This window comes from Cetorhinus maximus, chromosome 2, assembly GCF_964194155.1.
Source record: "Cetorhinus maximus chromosome 2, sCetMax3.hap1.1, whole genome shotgun sequence".
Lineage (NCBI taxonomy): Eukaryota > Metazoa > Chordata > Chondrichthyes > Lamniformes > Cetorhinidae > Cetorhinus > Cetorhinus maximus.
In genome coordinates, this window is record NC_135880.1 from 108,587,220 (window position 1) to 108,607,075 (window position 19,856).

The window sequence follows — 19,856 nt, forward strand, 5'->3', positions numbered from 1 at the left end:
AAAAGGAGAGGGTGGATCCTGTGGGATGGTTCCCTGAGCAGACTGTCAAAGTCATTTGGCAGAATGCCTCATCGCCAGAACTTTCCAACAAGCACCAAGACGTGACTTGGCTGGTGGTGAGAAAGGCCCTCCCCGTCAGATCCTTCCTACACGCCAGGAGTCTCACCCCCTCTGCACGTTGCCCTTGAGGTGGCTGTGGTGGGTAAGACACTGTTGTTCACCTCCTTGTGGATTGTGCCTTTGCAAAGAAGGTCTGGAGAGAGACGCAGTGGTTGCTGTCGAGGTTCATCCCGAGCAGTTCTGTGACACAGGACTCTGTGCTCTACGGGCTGTTCCCAGGGACACACACCGAGACAAACATCAACTGCAGCTGGAGGATCATCAACTCGGTGAAAGACGCGCTTTGGTCTGCCCGAAACTTGTTGGTCTTCCAGCACAAAGAGTTGTCCCCGACCTAGTGTTGCAGACCGGCACAATCCAAAGTTCAGGACTACGTGCTGAGGGATGCACTAAAGCTTGGGGCAGCTGCCGCAAAGGCGCAATGGGGAAGGGTCGCTGTCTAAGACCTTTCTGCCACAGCGCACCGAGGGGCTGGGAACTGTTTAAACACCCTTGGGCTGTACAGCCAAAAATGAAAGGCTGTAAACGATTGTAATATTGTTTGTACTGATGCACCTGGTGATACATTTTGTAAAAGTTGAACCGGATTGTACCCTTGAAATGGTGTTTTTGGAATGGTTTGGAATGTGATTGAAGATATTTTATGAATGAAGTATATTTTTGCAAAAAAAAAAGGAGACTGCAGTTGGCCGGGCAGGATGCCCTTGAGCAGTTCTGGGCCTAGAATGCCTGGCTTCAGACTGTGCCACATTGGCATGTCTAGGCTGGCTGGCTGGCTGACAGGCAATAGCAGGGACACTGGCAGAGAGGCAGTGTTGGGAGCATGAAGGCTGTCATCTGGAGCGAGGACAGCTGGTTTGTGTGCTACAGAGCCACTGCCGCTCACCAGGGCAGCACCTCAGCAATGTTAATAATCTGCTGGAGCACAGCTTGTTGTTGTGACACCCCAAAAGCATGTTTGAGCACTGGTACCCACAGACATGATGGCAGCAGTCTGAGCCAGCATGGCAACAAGCTGAGATTTCATGATCTCAGTTTGAGCTTCCACTGCAGCTCTCAGATATTGTATGGTTTCTGCTAAAGTTGCAATGGAAGCTGAGAAATTGACCATCACGCACGTTTGCAAGTGTTCTTAAAAAGTTACTTTCCACTTCCACACTGCAATGGATGGACTCCAAACTTTACACAAATCATGTTAGAGTCAGACTCCTGCATGCCTCTTAAAGTGACATCAGGCCTTTTGGCAAGCCTGCAAAGGCAACAAACATTTCATTGTGCATGCCCATCAGCCTTTTTCTGTATGCCGCCTCATCGAATTCCTCTTTGAGTTTCCTGCAGGAGAACCCTTGTACAAACTCACTACCCGAGGAGCTGACACCAGCGCTGTCCTTTCACCCACCCTAGCTGCAGCCCACTTGTGCTCGGTGGCTCACCTGCTTCTCTGCTATCCTCTAAAGCACATACAGTGCCAGTATTTGAGCTGATGGCTGTGAGTGTGAGATCGAGTGGCAGTGTTTCTTCTTCATCAGTTTCTTGTTCCTTTCAGACTTCAGAGTCCCGTGGCAGTGTCTGACCAGGTGATAATTCTTGGGTATCTGAAAGGATACAGGCACAAGGATAGCGTGGTGCAAGCTAAAGATAAATATTTATACAATCTACAGATAGGTTTCTGGAGGGTTGGGGCGGTGGTGGCCGGGGGGTCAGAGGCAAAGGTACGGGGGTGGCTTTCAGTGGCTGCCCCCCTTCCCAATTGCGGGAGGTTTTCCCACTGCCACCATACTGAAGTGCCGCCTCTCATATTGTTTAGTGGGCCCGGTTACCAGGTTTGCTGCCAATGCCTGGCTGGATTAAATTCTACCCAATGCGTTCAGGTAATGTGCTTGTCACAGTTGAATAGCTGGCAGTGTTGCAAGCTCTGAGATCTGGATGTGAGCCTTGCAGTGGTGCTCAATGTGTGATGAAGCTATGACTGTTAGATATGAGTCACGCTTGATAGGGACTATTGGTACACAAGTGAAGGTGCTGTGTGTTAGGCTAGTGGTTCATTTGTAGGGATATGGGTATGTGAAGGTGCACTCACCGAACTTGACCATTCATTTGAGGTCATTGAATTTTTTCAACATTGCATCCAGATCCTCAGAGCTAGACTTCTGGCATTGACCATGATGGCTATTTGTTCCCACTGCCTTTGCAATGTTTGTCTGGAGGACCTGTTGGACCTTTCTCCTCCTGTCCATCTGTGAAGAAACTTGGAGCACACTATCAGGCCTGTTACATCATTTTCACCCTGCTTTTTCTCATATCCTCTTTTTTAACCAGTTACAGCACCTCTTGTAGCCAGAATGCACATTGCCTTTAAGAGGTGTAGGCTGGCTTTAAGTAGTGCAGACTAACTTTGTCTGGCACATGAACTTGGGTCCCCTGCTGTGGTGTGCAGGCAGTCAGCAGCACGCCCAACACTGGGTTGCATGTTGCTTTCATTTAAATTAGCAGGCAGCGAGATGTTTGCATGCTGTCTGCATCGCTACAAACAGCCATGAGTTAATCACACATCACAATCCTCACGCCCATTATTCAATAACCCTTTGACCCCTCCCCACTCATTGTCATCGCTGCATAGGAAAGCCTGAAAATGAGAAAAATAATTAAAATGAGGAAGTATTGAAGAATACTCTTTTTAAAGTACTGTGGGAAGAGAGAATAGTCGACCCAAGCATTTATTTCAGGAACCTGTGTTTAAATCTATTTGACATTAGTGGGTTTTCTGCTGGATTTCAAAGGTCTTAAATGAAATGATTTGGGGTAGTTTCTGCTGGGTTTCTGATAGGGATGAGTCCAGAAAGTCCTTCCCTCATTTGCTGCTGAATATCCATAAATGAGCAGGATTGGAGAATTGAGATAGAAACAACAATGAAGGCTGATACCCAGAAAACCAGAAAATAGTCAGACCCTGAAATTCTGTAGAGCCTCTACTGACATTCATTGCAGCTTCCTGACCTCAGTGTCATATTTGACCATGAAATGAACTTCCAACCATATGTCCTTCAAACTGCGTATTTCCATCCCCATATCTTCACTCATCTCTGCCTCATCTCTGGCTATTCTAACATACTCCTGGCCTGCCTCCCATGTTCTACTGTGTGTAAACTTGGGGTCATCCAAAATTCTGCTGCTCGTGTCCTTACTCGCACCAAATCCCATTCATCAAGCTCTCCTGTGCTTGCTGATGTGGCTTCCAGTCAAGCAACACTGTGGTATTAAAATTTTCATCCTTGCTTTTAAATCCTCCAAGGCCTCTCCCTCCCTATGTCTGTAATCCCCTCCAACACTGAAATCCTTGAAGTTATTTATGCTCATCTAATTCAGGCCTGATTTTAATTGCTGCACTATTGGTGGCCGTGCCTTCGGCTGCCTTGGCCTTAAGCTCTGGGGGTAGTTTTGCATAGAGGAAAGCTGGAAGACCGGGTTTCCCTCAGGTCCTGCCAAAGTGAATGATAGTAGCTGATTTCCACTTTTTTGTCTCTGTTTCCTGGCTACAGCCAATCAAATTGAGAGGCTGGCCAGTTATCGGGTAGATAGGTCTTTGGCAACATGCCACAGGTGGAAAATAGAGAGGAATGAGAGAGAGATTAGACAAGCCAAAGAGGGACCTGGGAGGATCAAAGGTCAGAGGGGAGATTGGAGGGCAAGGTTGGAGGAAGATTGGGTGCAGGAGCAGATGGGAGATTGGAGGTCAGAGGGGAGAACAGAAGGGTCGACGGGAGATTGGAAGTGTTCTGGAGGGGAGATTGCAATGTTTGGAAGTTGGAAATTAGAAGGGTCAAGGGGCAGATCCAAAGAGCCATGGGGAAGGTTGGAAAGGTGGGGTAAAATTGGAATGATTGGGGAGGAAATTGGAAGAGTCAGGAGTAAGATTGGGATTATCATGAGGGAAAAAAGTCAGGGAAAATTGGAATACTACACAGGAGATTGAAAGGATTGGGGAAGATGGGATAGGCTGTGGGGTACCAAAAGATTAATTATCTCAGATTTGCACTAAGTGCAGTAGCAGGCGCGAAAAAGCCAATTTCCCCACCGGCCACAATGGTGGGTTTTCGCGCTGTATCGTCCCGATCCGGGGGCATTCACGCCGGGTCGCTGGTGGGAAGCATCTGATTCAGCTGCTCCACCATCACCTCAGGCCTTCAGTAATCAGGGCACTGTATTTAAAGGGCACCCATGCACAGAGCTAGCACTATCTAAGAGATCGAAAGCTGCTAGAATTTAATGACTGTCAAAGGGAGGAAACATGCTGCCCCCAAATTCAATGATGCCGGCCTTGAGTGCCTACTGGACACCATTAAGTCCTCAACCCCTGGTCTGGGCGAAGACCAGCAAGCAAGGTGGCAAATCCAGGATGGGGGGTAGTGACAGCGATGGTCAGTGCCAACGCCCTGCAAAAGAGGACACCCACCCAGTTCTTCCAGGGTAAATCACTCTTCTCATCACTCACACACTCACAAACCCATCACACATCCACAGGGATCTCACTCACTACCAGTTCAAGGGACATTGCCATTCACTCTCTCACACACACCTTCACATGCCCTGTCGATCATGTCCTTATCCTGTCCATGGTACCACTCACATATGCCAGGCATCCTTTTCATGGCAGATGTCCTGCTTTCACTCTCTCCATCTGTATTCATGCAAGACAAGCTGGCACACAACAAAAGGGAGAGGTCGCAGACTGGTGGAGGAATGCCTCACAGACTTTGAAAACAGAGCCATCCAGCTGGCCGGCGATGATCTGGACCATTCCTGTGCTGATGGTGAGGTCGGCGATGCTCTACCAAGTGAGATCCATCAGTGCAACACCCATCAGACAACTATGCTATGAGTGAGTTCCCCTGCTCCACAGTGCCCTGTCATGCGCTAATTATTTCACCTTGCTTTTGCAGGCACGTCTGGGAAGCAGCTGAGGGGTCCACGAGCCAGGTCCTCAACCCAAAATCTGAAGGCACCTCGGATGAAGAATCCGATGACACCCTAATTGAAGACCCGTCACAGCGCTCACTCAAAGCCTTCACCAACACACACCTCCGTGGGGCCTAGTTCTAGAGTAGCCCGGGGTCAGAATCTGGTGAGCACATCGCAGTGTCTGATCCACAGCAGGCAGTGGCAGGGACTTTCCATGTTTCCAGCACTCGGAGAACTGCTGGAGGCCAGAAATCTACTGAGTCTGAGTCATACGATGAGCCTCTAGACTCAGTTATACCGCAGTTGCTGGAGCTGCAAAGACAAGCTTAGGAACATCAGAAAGGGATGTCCGTTGCACTCCTCATTTTGCAAGGCACGATGGAGAAGTCCATCTGCCTTCAATGTGAGGTGATAGCACCAGCATGTCAGCGCACCAAGGTCAACACTGGTAGGATGGTGGCCGCCATAGAGACCTTGGTCCAGGACACCAGGAGTAGGACTGGAACAAAGAATGTTCCACATACCCCATAAAGAGACAGGCATAGCTGGGGCCCTTGCGGGTACCCATAGCCACACCTTTTATTTGGAGGAAGTGAGAGGAGTTTAAGGAGAAATTGTTCAGTGTGAGAACAAGTTCAGCCAGACGGAGGAGAATAGTGGTGGATGGGGATTGTTCGGGCCTCTGTTCGAGGAAGAAGCGGAGAGCCATCAGACCATCCCGTTGGAGGACGGAGGTGTAGAGGGATTGGACGTCCATGGTAAAGAGGAGGCGGTTGGGGCCAGGGAACTGGAAATTGTTGATATGATGTAGGGTGTCAGAGGAATCATGGATGTAGGTGGGAAAGGACTGGACCAAGGGAGAGAGAATGGAGTCAAGATAGCAAGAAATGAGTTCCGTGGGGCAGGAACAGGCTGACATGATCGGTCTGCCGGGACAGTCCTGTTTGTGGATTTTGGGTAGGAGGTAGAAGCGGGCCATCCGAGGTTGGGAGATTATGAGGTTGGAAGCTGTGGAAGGAAGATCTCCAGAGGAGATGAGGTCAGTAACAGTCCTGGAAACAATGGCTTGATGTTCAGTGGTGGGGTCATGGTCCAGGGAGAGGTAGAAGGAAGTGTCTGCGAGTTGACGCTCAGCCTCTGCGAGGTAGAGGTCAGTGCGCCAGACAACAACAGCACCACCCTTGTCAGCGGGTTTGATGACAATGTCAGGGTTGGACCTGAGAGAACGGAGTGCAGCAAGTTCATAGAGAGACAGGTTAGAATGGGTGAGAGGAGCAGAGAAATTGAGATGACTAATGTCATGCCGACAGTTCTGCTCGTCTTGCTTTCTACCCTTAATTAGCACATTCCTTTAGATAATATCACCACCTTCAACACCTCTTTGACCTTTTGTCTGTGATATCTTTTGGTTATCTCCACCTATCACTGGCCCTCTATCCAGCTCTTCTTTTCCCACCACCCCCACCCCCCACCCACCTTAAACCAGCTTATATCTCACCCCTTTTCTATTTTTCCTTAGTTCTGTTGAAGAGTCATGTGGACTCGAAATGTTAACTGTGCTCCTCTCCGCAGATGCTACCAGACTTGCTGAGTTTTTCCAGGTATTTTTTGTTTTTGTTTTGGATTTCCAGCATCTGCAGTTTTTTTGCTTTTATCTTTGGACTTCAGCAAGGCTTTTGATAAGGTGCCGCATGGAAGACTGATAATGAAGGTAAGAGCCCATGGGATCCAAGGCAATTTGGCAAATTGGATTCAGAATTGGCTGAGTGGCAGGAAGCAGAGCGTGATGTTCGAGGCGTGTTTTGGTGACTGGATGCCTGTGTCCAGTGGGGTTCCACAGGGATTGGCGTTGGGCCCCTTGCTGCTTGTGGTATATATACGATTTAGGCTTGAATGTAGGAGGGTTGATCAGTAAATTCGCGGATGACACAAAAATTGGTGGTGTGGTAAATAGTGAGGAGGATAGCCTTAGATTACAGGAGGATATAGACGGGCTGGTCAGATGGGCTGATCAGTGACAAATGGAATTTAATCCGGATAAGTGTGAGGTGATGCACTTAGGCAGGACAAAAAAGGCACGAGAATACACTATGAATTCTAGGACCCTGGGAAGTACTGAGGATCAGAGATGTCTTGGGCATATCCACCAGTCCCTTAAGGTGGCGGGACAGGTGGATCAGGTGGTTAAGAAGGCGTATGGAACACTTGCCTTTATTAGCTGAGGCATAGAATATAAAAACAGGGAGGTTATGTTGGAATTGTATAAAACGCTGGTTAGGCCACAGCTGGAGTATTGCATGCAGTTCTAGAATGTGCATTATAGGAAGGATGTGATTGCACTAGAGAGAGTGCAGAGGAGATTTACCAGGATGTTGCCTGGACTGGAGAGTTTTAGTTATGAGGAAAGATTGGATAGACTAGGGTTATTTTCCTTGGAGCAGAGGAGATTGAGGGGGGACATGATTGAGGTGTATAAAATTATGAGGGACATAGATAGGGTAGACAGGAAGGAACTTTTCCTCTTGGTGGAGGGATCAATAACCAAGGGGCATAGATTTAAGTTAAGGGGCAAGAGGTTTAGAGGGGATGTGAGGAAGAATTTTTTCACCCAGAGGGTGGTGGGAATCTGGAGCTTACTGCCTGAAAGGGTGATAGAGGCAGAAACCCTCATAACATTTAAAACGTATTTGGATGTGCACTTGCGATGCCATGGCATACAAGGCCATGGGCCTAGTGCTGTAAAATGGGATAAGAATAGTTAGGTATTTGTTTGACCGGTGCAGACTCGATGGGCTGAAGGGCCTTTTTTGGTGCTGTAGATCTCTATGACTCGATGACTCTATATTGTAAATAAACTTAATGTTTCCACCCAAGTAGTATCTGCAAATCAACTCTATCATGAATAGTACAACTTGGCCACCCTACAGCAAACTGGCGATGAGGATGAAACAGGATTGAACAGAAGAAATCATGTTGAAAATAAATCAGAACTATACCTTGGCCAGTGATTGTAAGTAACAAGCTCCGTTAGAATTGAAGAAGTTATCCTCTCTAAAAATGCCACAGTTTGGGAGAACTGGTCCTTTTGATCCAGCCACAGATGATTGGTCTCAATACATAGAACACCTCACATTCTTTTTTCAAGCAAATGAGATTACAGGGGAAGAGAAGAGGTGAGCGATCCTCTTGAGTACCTGTGGGCGCAAATCCTACAGTTTGATTTGAAGTTTGATGACACCCAATGCCCAGATTCAAAACATTTTGATGACTTGGTGGACCTCGTGAAGGATCACTTTCAACCCAAGCCCTCAGTCATGAGGCAGAGGTTCAGGTTTAATTCACAAAATAGAGTCACTGTATGCTACGTGGCAAATTTTAAGCAGCTAATGGAACATTGTGAGTTCAGTATGACTCTGAACGACAAGCTCTGAGATAGTTTAGAGTGTGGTGTGAAAGAGGACACTATTCAGAAAGAATTATTGTCTGAAGTGAATCTGGATTTCAAGGAGGTGTTAGAGAACAAAGAAAAATAACTTAGCAGTGAAATCAAAGAATAATTTTAATAGAGGTGGAAACAATCAATCCTTTAGCGATTGGCAGTTTTAAAAAATTGAATGCTATTATTGTTACATAAATGGACATATGATGAGGCAGTGAAAGGAAAGATTCAAGCAGGCCTATAAACAAATGAAGAAGCCCATGGAATCTACAATGTACAAAAGCTTGAAACAACAGGTTCAAACATTTACTCATTGTTTAATCTGAAAGGCAGAACCAATCTTTGTCACAGTGAAAGTAAATGGCAAACCTGTTAAACTGGAAATAGACACAGGAGTTTCCATTTCAGTAATTGGGGAACATACTTTCAGATATTTGAATAAATTTTTTTTTTGAAAGATATTTGAATAATGGTGAACATCAATTACGTTTGGAACGAACAACAGCCAAGCTAAAAACATACACAGGTGAAGACATTCAAGTAAAAGGCATAAGCAGAGGAACTGTCCATTATGGAAGCTAATTGGCAAAGCTACCAGTGTTAGCATTGCAAGGCAGAGAACCAAGTCTGCTAGCGTGAAATTGGCTGAGGGAAATCAACCTTGCTTGGCCACTGAGATTTTCAAACGGAAGCTGGAAGTGTTCCTGTTTTGAAAAAGGAGTGTGTAAGGACTCAACAACCTGAAGAAATGCAGGCTGTCTTAAGCCAACACCTGGAAGGACAGCAGAAGGAACTCAAAGAGACCCTGCTTGTTGACAGAGTTCGAGACGAGGTGAGCAACCTTCGCAGGCAAAAAGAAAACCTGTTGAAACACTGCAAGATACCTTCAGGTCAAAGTTTGCACCTCTGGAAAAGTATGAAGAGAAATAGAAGGAATTCAGCACCTCTCTGAACAAACTGAAGAGTGAGTTGGCAGAGAAGACGGAACAATGTTCAATTTTCCAGGAGGCAGCAAACAAATACGATAAAGTGACAGAAGAGCTGAAGAATCAGTTAAAAAAGCCAAAGGGGCTTTGGAAGCAAAAATCACAGAATTTCCAAGAAACAGACAGATAATGAAAATTTGGAAGACTCAGCAGCCACTGAGCTCAGACAAGTTGAGCTTGCATCTGAGAGAAGTCTGGCCAATAGTGAAGTCAAAAAGAAGGCTGAGATTGAAGTCTGTGTTCGAAAGAAGAAGGCCGTAGAAAGAAGGTACAGAAATCTAATAGGGTCTTAATTTTGGCAGCATTCATTTTCAACATAGGCCTGGCAATCGTATCGAAACACCGAAAATGATGAGCATGTCTCAGTTCCACAGGAACTTGTTTTACTGTTAAATTTCTTAGATTTGTTGCCGGTATACTCTCGTTTGAACCGCCCTATCGGCCAGTCCGTTTGAAGAAGGTGGTATGGTGCAGTTTTCACATGAGTGATACCATTGAGGCTGATAAACCATTGAAACTCAGCACTCGTAAATGCCGTGCCATTATCGGAAACGGCTACTTCTGGTAGTCCGTGAATGGCAAAACTCTGACGCTGTTTCTCAATTGTAGCAGCCAACGTTGGTGACTTCACCTCATATATGTCCAATCATTTTGAATGGGCATCGACAATGAGCAGAAACATTGTTCAAAAAATCTGAAGTTGTGGAGCTGCGGCATTCCACACGTACCAGGAAACCACCTGAAAGACTGAACTTGTAAATTCCTTAACCAGTGTAAATATTATGTGTCTTGAAAAATATAATACTTGTAAATATAATATATATAGCTGAGTTAAAGGGCGAGGAATGTAGATATTATGGTTTTATTTAGTGTGTAATGTGCCTTTAAGAATAATACTTGTTAAGGAAGATCACATGATCTATAGTAACAAATAGGAGAGTAGCGGGGACTGCCTCAGCAGTCAGTGTAGACATAGAGTTGGAGTTGAAAGCACACGCATAGCTGCCGCTGAGTATATTGTAAATAAACTTAATGTTTCCACCCAAGAAGTGTCTGCAGATCAGCTCTATCATTAATAGTACAACTTGGCCACCCTACAACATGCTTATATCCCGTGTAAGAATAAATAAAAAAAATTCCATTCCCAGTTTTTCTTCAATATAATGTCCTGATTCTTTCTCATGCTTATGTCCTTCTCAATTATTATCTTAAAGCATATCACATTATGGTTAAAGACTATGGGCAGAATTTTCCCGACCCGCCTGTAGCAGGTTTCATGGTGAGTGGCAGCAGAAATTTCGGAGAGAGGCCAAAAGTCGGATTTCCGCCGGTGGGAAAACACGTCGGAATTTTCCCCTCACCACTTTCATGGCAGGCTGATGGTGGGTTGGATTTTCCACTAATAGATATTGGGAATTCCATCTGCAAACATTACCATGTCACAAATACTAATTGAAAACGCTAGTCGCTGGAATCACATTCCCCTCCCAATTAAAAGCCACACCAGCAGGAAATTAGACCGGTCTGAATCACGACCAGATATAAGTGGCATGCAGCTGTCCACCCTCACTTCTCTCGTCACTTCAAGGTGAGTGCAATATTCAAAGCCTGCCTGCAACAGTGCTGCTCTAGGTTGTCAGCAATGCCAAAGCTGTAGTGTTAGGCCAGGCTGGTGAGGGTGCCTGGTTGGGCAATTCATGGTGGGTGCCTCTGGTGTGCAGTAGGGCTGCTCACAGTTGTTGTTGTGGTTCTCCTGGAGGAGAGCACTCATGGTGTGCTTGGTGTCTCAGGCAGGTCTGCACTCGAAAACAGAGACTAACATAGCAACCGTGGCTGGAGGTAGGGGTGGGTGGCGGTGGTGGGAAATGACAGAGACATGAGGGTGAAGGGTGCAGGGGAGGGTGGTCTTGTTTGGGTGGGGAAGGGGGTTGGGGAATGATGGCAGGTGGAAGGAACATTGGGAGTGGGAAAGCCAGAGCCTGACATGGAAGGCTAGAATGCAGACACAGAAGGGTGGTAGGTTGGAATCGATTGGTAGAAATGGGAGGGATGAACCGGACTCTAGAGTAGGAATGAGGGGAGTTAGTGTGGCACGAAGGAAGGTATGCACAGAGACTCATGAGTGCGTGGCGGGGGAAGCCTTGCACATGAGGGATGGGTTGCACAAAGACTTATGGAGGGGGGAAGGGAGATAGTGTTATGGTCAGTCCTGATGGAACTGTGGAGCTGAGTGACAGACAATCAGAGTCCAGGGACTGAAGCCATATGGTCGGAGTGAGAGATTAAAGGCTGTCCTGAGGCTCTGTGGACCACATAGTTGGGGTGCGAGATTAAAGGCCGCCTTGGGGCTTTGCGGACCATGCTACAGGGCAATGCATAGCACAGATGGCATGGTCCCACTCCAGGGAGGGGTAAGGCCAGTGTGCTCAATGGAGATCAGGCACAGCTTGGTGTGCAAGGTGTGGTCATTGTCCCACACTTGGTGGTGATGGTGGTGTCTAGGTCGGTACTGAGCTGCATATGAGATGGGCATGGTCAGGGGAGGCATCTGAAGCCTGTAAATAGGGAAAAGGTAATAAGGGGAGAGTACTTGAAGCTCTCTTGTTGGGGGTGGTGGTGGTGTGGTTTGCCTCTGTATATCACTGTGCACACAGCCTCAAGATGGTGAGGGGTGAGGTCCACATGGGGACATCAATGGTGATGGGCTCGGGGGAGAGGGCAGGAATGTCCACAGTAATAACTGTGGGAACCAGGGTTAGAGGCTGCAGAATAACCGGAGGGGGGTCTACCTGCACATCGCGGAGTTCCAGGATGTTCGGGGGACACGAACGGTAACAGGGGGAGGGATGAAACTCATCTCGAAGTAGAAATGCAGCACCACCATCTTGAGAACCCAAAGCAATGATACAGTTTAAAATTGAAACTGGAAAAAATTCTCCCTGAGAGGGGCCTCAGGCAGTGCAGGAGGAGCCCAGGGCTGAACTCAGGGACCCTGGCAGGGGGCACCCTCACACTTCTTAGATTCCCAACATGGAGCTGAAGTTTCACCTTATAGAACTCATGAACACTTTATTGAGATTGTAGATCTGTGGCCACTGACATATGGTGAACTTTAATGCGAGACTACAATAGTCATTGGGGTCACATTTAAGGCGATCAGTGTGAGCTCTTAAAGAGAGGAATCTGAGAAGGCAAGATAAAGCCCACATTTCGTAAGTGGGGATCTGCGCATCACCATTATACCAAATCAGGCATCGTGTGAGTGCCTTCAGTGAGGGTGAACATAGCATGGCTGTGCTCAAGCCTTTCCAATCTCAATGGGATTGAGATGTGTAGTTGCTGGGGTGACTTCTAGGCACCTAGATCTGTGAAGTAGTGCCTTAGCTACAAGGCTGGAACTGGGAAAGGCAAATAGTACAGATGCATCACCAGGGCATGACAGTGGCTTTCTGGCTGAGAGTGTGAGGTCTACTGTAGCTGGGCATTAACCATTAATCAATTGGATCCCTTCGTACACAGTAAAAATGAGGATTGCAGGATGGAGGCTGCGCTCAATGCTGCATTCTTGATGGTAGTGCTCCAATTGAGGAGGAGAAGAAGGGCCCAGTGCTACCTGGCTCAGCTTCGAGAGGAGCCCCAGCTGGAGGTCTTTGGCACAAGGGAGTCCCAAGAAGAACAAGTTTGTTCAAGTTTGAACAAGCAATAACTCATAATAACTCACAAGCAATAATGCCAAACAGCATAAGCAGTAAGTGATAGAGCTAAGTGATCCCACAACCAATGGATCAGACCTAAGCTCTGCAGTCCTGTCACATCCAGTCATGAATATTGGTGGACAATTAACCAACTCACTGGAGGAGGAAGCTCTTCAAATATCCCCATCCTCAATGATGGAGGAGCCCAGCGCATTTGTACATAAGATAAGGTTGAAGCATCTACAACAATCTTTAGCCAGACGTGCCGAGTGTACGATCTGTCTTGGCCTGCTCCGGAGGTCCCCAGCATCACAGATGCCAGTCTTCAGGCAATTTAATTCACTCCACGTGATATCAAGAAACAGCTGAAGGCACTGGATAGTGCAAAAGCTATGGGGCCTGACAATATTCCGGCAATAGTACTGAAGACTTGTGTTCCAGAACTTGCTCTGTCCCTAGCCAAGCTTTTGCAATACAACCACAACACTGGCATCTACCTGGCTAAGTGAAAATTTCCAAGGCATGTCCTGTACACAAAAGACAGGACAAATCCAACCCGGCCAATTACCATCCTATCAGTCTACACTCGATCATCAGTAAAGTGATGGAAGGGGTCATCAACAGTGCTATCAAGTGGTACTTGCTTAGCAATAACCTGATCATTGACGCTCAGTTTGGGTTGCGCCAGGGCCTCTCAGCTACTGACCTCAGTACAACCTTGGTTTAAACAGGGACAGCATCTTCCAAACGCATGACCACTACCATCTACAAGGACAAGGGCAGTAGATACATGGGAACGCCATCACTTAGAAGTTCCCCTCAAAGCCACTTACCATTCTGACTTGGAAATATATCATCATGCCTTCACTTTCACCGGGTCAAAATCCTGGAACTCCCTCCCTAACAGCACTGTGGGTGTACCTACACCATGTGGACTGCAGTGGTTCAAGAAGGCAGCTCACCACGACCTTCTCAAGGGGAATTAGGGATGGGCAATGAATGCTGGCCTTGCCAGCGATGCCCACATTTCATAAATGGATTAAAAAAAGGACAAAAGAGCTGAATTCCCAAGGTGAAGAGGGAGTGACTGCCCTTGACATCAAGGCAGCATTTGACTGAGCGTGGCATCAAGGGGCTCAAGCAAATCTACAATCAATGGGAATTGGGGGAAAACCCTTCACTGGTTAGAGTCATACCTAGCACAAAATAAGATGGTTGTGGTTGTTGGAGGGTAATCTCAGTTCCAGGATATCTCTGCAGGAGTTCTTCAGGGTAGTGTCCTAGGGCCAACCATCTTCAGCTGTTTCATCAATGACCTTCCTTCCATCATAAGGTCAGAAGTGGGGATGTTCGCTGATGATTGCTCAATGTTTAGCACCATTTGTGACTCCTCAGATACTGAAGCAGTCCATGTCCAAATGCAGCAAGACCTGAACAATACTCAGGCTTGGGCTGACAAGTGGCAAGTAATAAGTGCACCACACAAGTGCCAGGCAACGACCATCTCCAACAAGAGAGAATCGAACCATCGCCGCTCAACATTCATTGGCATTACCATCACTGAAACCCCCACTATCAACATCCTGGGGGTTACCATTGACCAGAAAATGAACTGGACTAGCCATATAAATACTGTGGCTACAAGAGCAGGTCAGAAGCTAGGAATCTTGCGGCGAGTAACTCACCTCCTGACTCCCCAAAGCCTGTCCACCATCTACAAGGCACAAGTCATGAGTGTGATGGAATACTCCCCACTTGCCTGGGTGAGTGCAGTTCCTACAAGACTCAAGAAGCTTGACACAATCCAGGACAAAGCAGTTCGCTTGATTGGCACCACATCCACAAACATTCACTCCCTCCACCACCAACGCACAGTAGCAGCAGCGTGCACCATCTACAAGGTGCAGTGCAGGAACTCACCAAACATCCTTAGACAGCGCCTTCCAAATCCACGGCTGCTACCATTTAGAAGGACATGGGCAGCAGACACATGGGAACATCACTACCTGGAAGTTCCCCTCCAAACCACTCACCATCCTGACTTGGAAATACATTGCCATTCCTTCACTGTTGCTGGGTCAAAATCCTGGAACTCCCTGCCTAACAGCACTGTGGGTGTACCTACACCATGTGGATGCAGCGGTTCAAGAAAGCGGCTCACCTCCCAGTGCTGGCGGACACCTCTAATTAAAGCCCCGAGGGAGCCGTAGCTAAACCTTGGTGCGCTCTTCTTGTTCCTTGGCCCCATCTCCGGAATTTCTGACCACACAGCTGGGCTGCAGAGAATAATGTGTGCATTAAGGTGGCGTTTAAATATGGCACCAGGAACTTAGGCCCCATGAGGTGACGGCGGGCAGTCAAATCAGCGAGCAGCGTAATTTGCATAATGTGCATAATTAATAACATTTAAAGCAGAAGATCGGGCATGAGAACCCAACCCACTGATCAGTGGGAAACTTGCCACTCATCCCTCCTGCCACCGCACTTAATCTCCTGAGTGGAAAATTCCGCCCTATTTTGAAGAAATACATTGAGAAAACTTCATTCATTTTCTATTTATTGTGCATGATGGAATATGAGATGTGCTTTTTCATTGTTCTTATTCAGGAAATGATGCCATGTAAGTATAAAACTCAAATGAGAAACAGGTGCTGCTTTTTAGCGTGACTGTTTTTACAATCCTGCTATTGAATTGTTTATATGGCCAACCATTTCCCCATTCAGCCAAAAGCTACTGGCAACTTCCCACTGAAAATAATGGAAATTCCTGAAAGCCACAGCAGGAAAAAAAATTAACTATGGGAAGGGGAAGAAAAGCTTGCCAACAAACTGGCTGCTTGGCAAAGGAAACATATTATATCAAGATTTAAGATCATAGAAACTCTTAGACAGAAAAAGACTAAGAGCATCTAATCCTTCTTCCAGCATCTTGGTAGCCACATGATACAATGATAATGGAGTTGTTCATTAATCATGACACTGAATCTCCATCAATGAATCTACAATGAGCCAGATATGGGATAAGGAAAACCAACCAGAGGCAGAAAGCATTGAGAAACATGGTTGTAAAATTGGATTCCATAGTACCCATGGTTTTCATATCAAAATGGCCTTCATGCCATGCACATTGACGTCCAGCCCAGCCTGTACCAAATGCCACCTTGGTTAAAAGGTTGCCACAGGCGTTATGACTGTGTGCTGGAAGTGTGTAGAGTAGGCAGGTCGTGACATCAGTCAGCGAGAATAAAAATATAAGAACATAAGAAATATGAACATGAGTAGGTCAACGAGCCTGCTCGGTCATTCAATAAGATCATGGCTGATCTTCTTGTGTTTCGATTTCCATATTCCCATCTAACCCCGATAACCATTGATTCCCTAACAAGAATCTATCTACCTCTGCCTTAAAAATATTCAATGACCCCACCTCCACTACCTTCTGGGGCAGAGAATTCCAAAGTCGCACAGCCTCTGAGAGAAAAAGTTTCTCCTCATCTCTGTCCTAAAAGGGCGACCCCTAATTTTAAAACAGTGCCCCCTAGTTCTGGACTCACCCACAAGGGGGAACATCCTTTTGATGTCCACCTTGTCAAGGCCGTTCAGGACCTTGTATACTTCAATCAAATCATCCCTCACTCTTCTAAACTCCAGTGGAAACAAGTCCAGTCTGTTTAACCTTTCCTCATAAGACAACCCACTCATTCCAGGTATCAATCTAGTAAACCTCCTTTGAACCACCTCCAATGCATTTACATCCTTTCTTAAATAAGGAGACCAAAACTGCACATAGTATTCGAGGTGTGGTCTCACCAATGCCCTGTATAACTGAAGCATAACATCCTTATTTTTATGTTCAATCCCTCTCATAATAAAGGATAGCACTCTATTAGCCTTCTTAATTATTTGCTGTACCTGTATACTAACTTTTTGTGACTCGCACAAGAACATCTATGTCCGTCTGCACCTCAGAATTATGCAGCCATCCCCCATTTAAGTAATACTCTGCTTTTTTGTTCTTCCTGCCTAAGTGAACAACTTCACATTTTCCCACATTAAACTCCATTTGCCAGATCTTTGCCCACTCACTCAACCTATCTATATCCATCTGCAACCTCCTCATGTCCTCTTCACAACATACTTTCCTACCCATCTTTGTGTCATCTGCAAATTTAGCTACCGTGTCTTCACTCCCCTTCTCTAAATTATTGATGTAAATCATAAAATGTTGAGACCCCAGTACAGACCCCTGTGGGACTCCACTCGTCACATCCTGCCAATCAGAAAAAGACCCATTTATGCTTACTCTCTGCTTTCTACCAGCCAGCCAATCTTCTAAACATGCTAATATGTTACCCCCTACACCATGCACTTTCATTTTCTGTAATAACCTTTGATGTGGCACCTTATCAAATGCCTTCTGGAAATCCAAGTACAGTACGTCTACAGGCTCCCCTTTATCCACTGCATATGTTACTCCTTCAAAAAACGCCAATAAATTGGTTAAACATGATTTTCCTTTCACAAAACCATGCTAACTCTTCCCTAATGCCTTGAGCTCTTCTAAGTGCCCAGCTATAACCTCCTTAATGATTGATTCTAATAACTTACCCACGACAGACATCAAGCTAACTGGCCTATAGTTTCCTGTTTTCTGCCTCTCTCCCTTCTTGAATAGAGGGGTTATATTTGCTACTTTCTACTTTACTACTTGTTGATGCCAGTACTGCCATTTTCATCATCACTACTCCAGCTCACACCTTCTCCGGGCTGGGTTCAGGAATACCTTCATGGAGCTGGCCACCACTTACACACTGGAAAGGATGGGTTGCAAGTTCTGTGCAAAGCCCTGTGTCAACTTGGCCGGGCTCTTCCATGCCTCTTGATAGTGACAGCAGCATTTCTGTATCCATTTTCATCAGCCTTTTTCTGTATCCAACCCACTGAAGTCCTCATCTGAGTCCTCTGTAACAGAACTCATGTGTGATTCCTCTCTCCATGCTATCCATTTACCCTGACCTTGCTGCAGTACACTGATGCTCAGTGACTTGCCCGGCGGAATTGTCTAGTCCTGTTGGTGGCGGGCATCATGGCGAGCGTGAGCGTAAAATATGGCCAGAAGGCCAAAAATCGATTTCACACTGTGTGAAACCAGTTTGCGATCGTCCTCTCCATGTGTCAATGGTGGGCCGCGTTCCCCACTGCCGCATGTCGCGAACCTAATTTCAACACTTTAACATCTCATTATAAGCCCTGCACGCAGGAATGATCCCGCCACATCAAATTTACCACCCACATTGGCATGCCTTCAGAACAGCGTGCTTCATGGCTGCCTTTAAAAGGCATGCACCTGGCGACCTGAACGTCAAGGGGAACTTGGAGATGAGTGCAGGCAACCTTGCACAGCTCTTGGAGGAAGAGGCTTTTTTCTGGCTGGCTTTCAGTGCAGTGCCAGAGCAAGGGCTCCAGTGCGGGTCAGGCCGGGGTGGGGTGGGGGGGTGGTCAAGGCAGAACAGACTCAATGAAGTACACAAGCACAAGCCGGGGGGTCTGGTGGGGAGGTGTGGTGAGGGTGGGTGGGATGAAAGGCAGCACAGACTGATGGAGGTACACAAGCACATGCTAGGGGGTGGGGAGGTGTGGTGAGGGTGGGTGGGATGAAAGGCAGCACAGACTGATGGAGGTACACAAGCACATGCTAGGGGGTGGGGAGAGGGGGTTGAGGGGAGCAGCCACACACTTGGAAAAGCTTGTCAAAAGTGAGTATTCTTCCGCAGCTGAGACTGTTCAGCTGAAGCTCCATTGACATGCTTGGGGTTGGGCCTCTGAAACTTTTCTGCCCACTCAAGCAACTGAAAAGAATGGAAGTGCAACCAGATGCTCCAGAACCTTTCAACCCTCAAGCGCGGATTGCAAATCAGTTTGTGTTTTAGGGACAGAAGAACAATTGGACGACTGGGCAAGTTGTACAATCCCTTGCAAAAGGTGGCCATGGAACATTCACTGGTGGAGGTGCTCACAGCCCCTTGCATTGTCTTTATTAAGCGGTATCCACTGTGGTTCAAGCTAACATTGCAGCCTTGCAGTGTGGGTTAGGAGAATGCCTGCGCCTGGGCTGAGAGCACAGCATGCAGTCCAGTGGCCGAAGCGGCCGCCAATCGGTCAGGTGGAGTGGGGCGGAGGTGGGTGGGGTTTCGGACAGCCAGTGAGTGCATGACACACTGGCCATCCAAGTGGTGGCCAGTGCTCTCCTGCATGCATGAAGGGCCTTTCAGGCTTAACCAAGGGAGGTTCTTAGGGCACATATGCTAGCCCACACATCTCTCTCTTTGATCCTGCAGGAGGAGAACATCAGAATCATGGAGCCTGGTGATTTTGCGGTATGCCTCATGGTTTACAGGGAGCAGAAAAGAAGAAGAAGGGAGTGGCGGAGGTGCCTGGCTCAGCAAAGGGTGGATCACCACTCTCAAGGTGAAGGGGTGGCAGGGCCTGCTACACATGCAGCTGAAGATCCACAGAGAGCTGTCGCTCGCAGGTGCCTTGCTAGATCCAAGGTCTATAGACTGTGTTTGTCATTCCCTCAAATGACTGAGAACCAGTGTCGCCGATGACTGCGCATGTCTAGGGAACTGGTCAGTCACTTACGCCACCTGCTGCAGG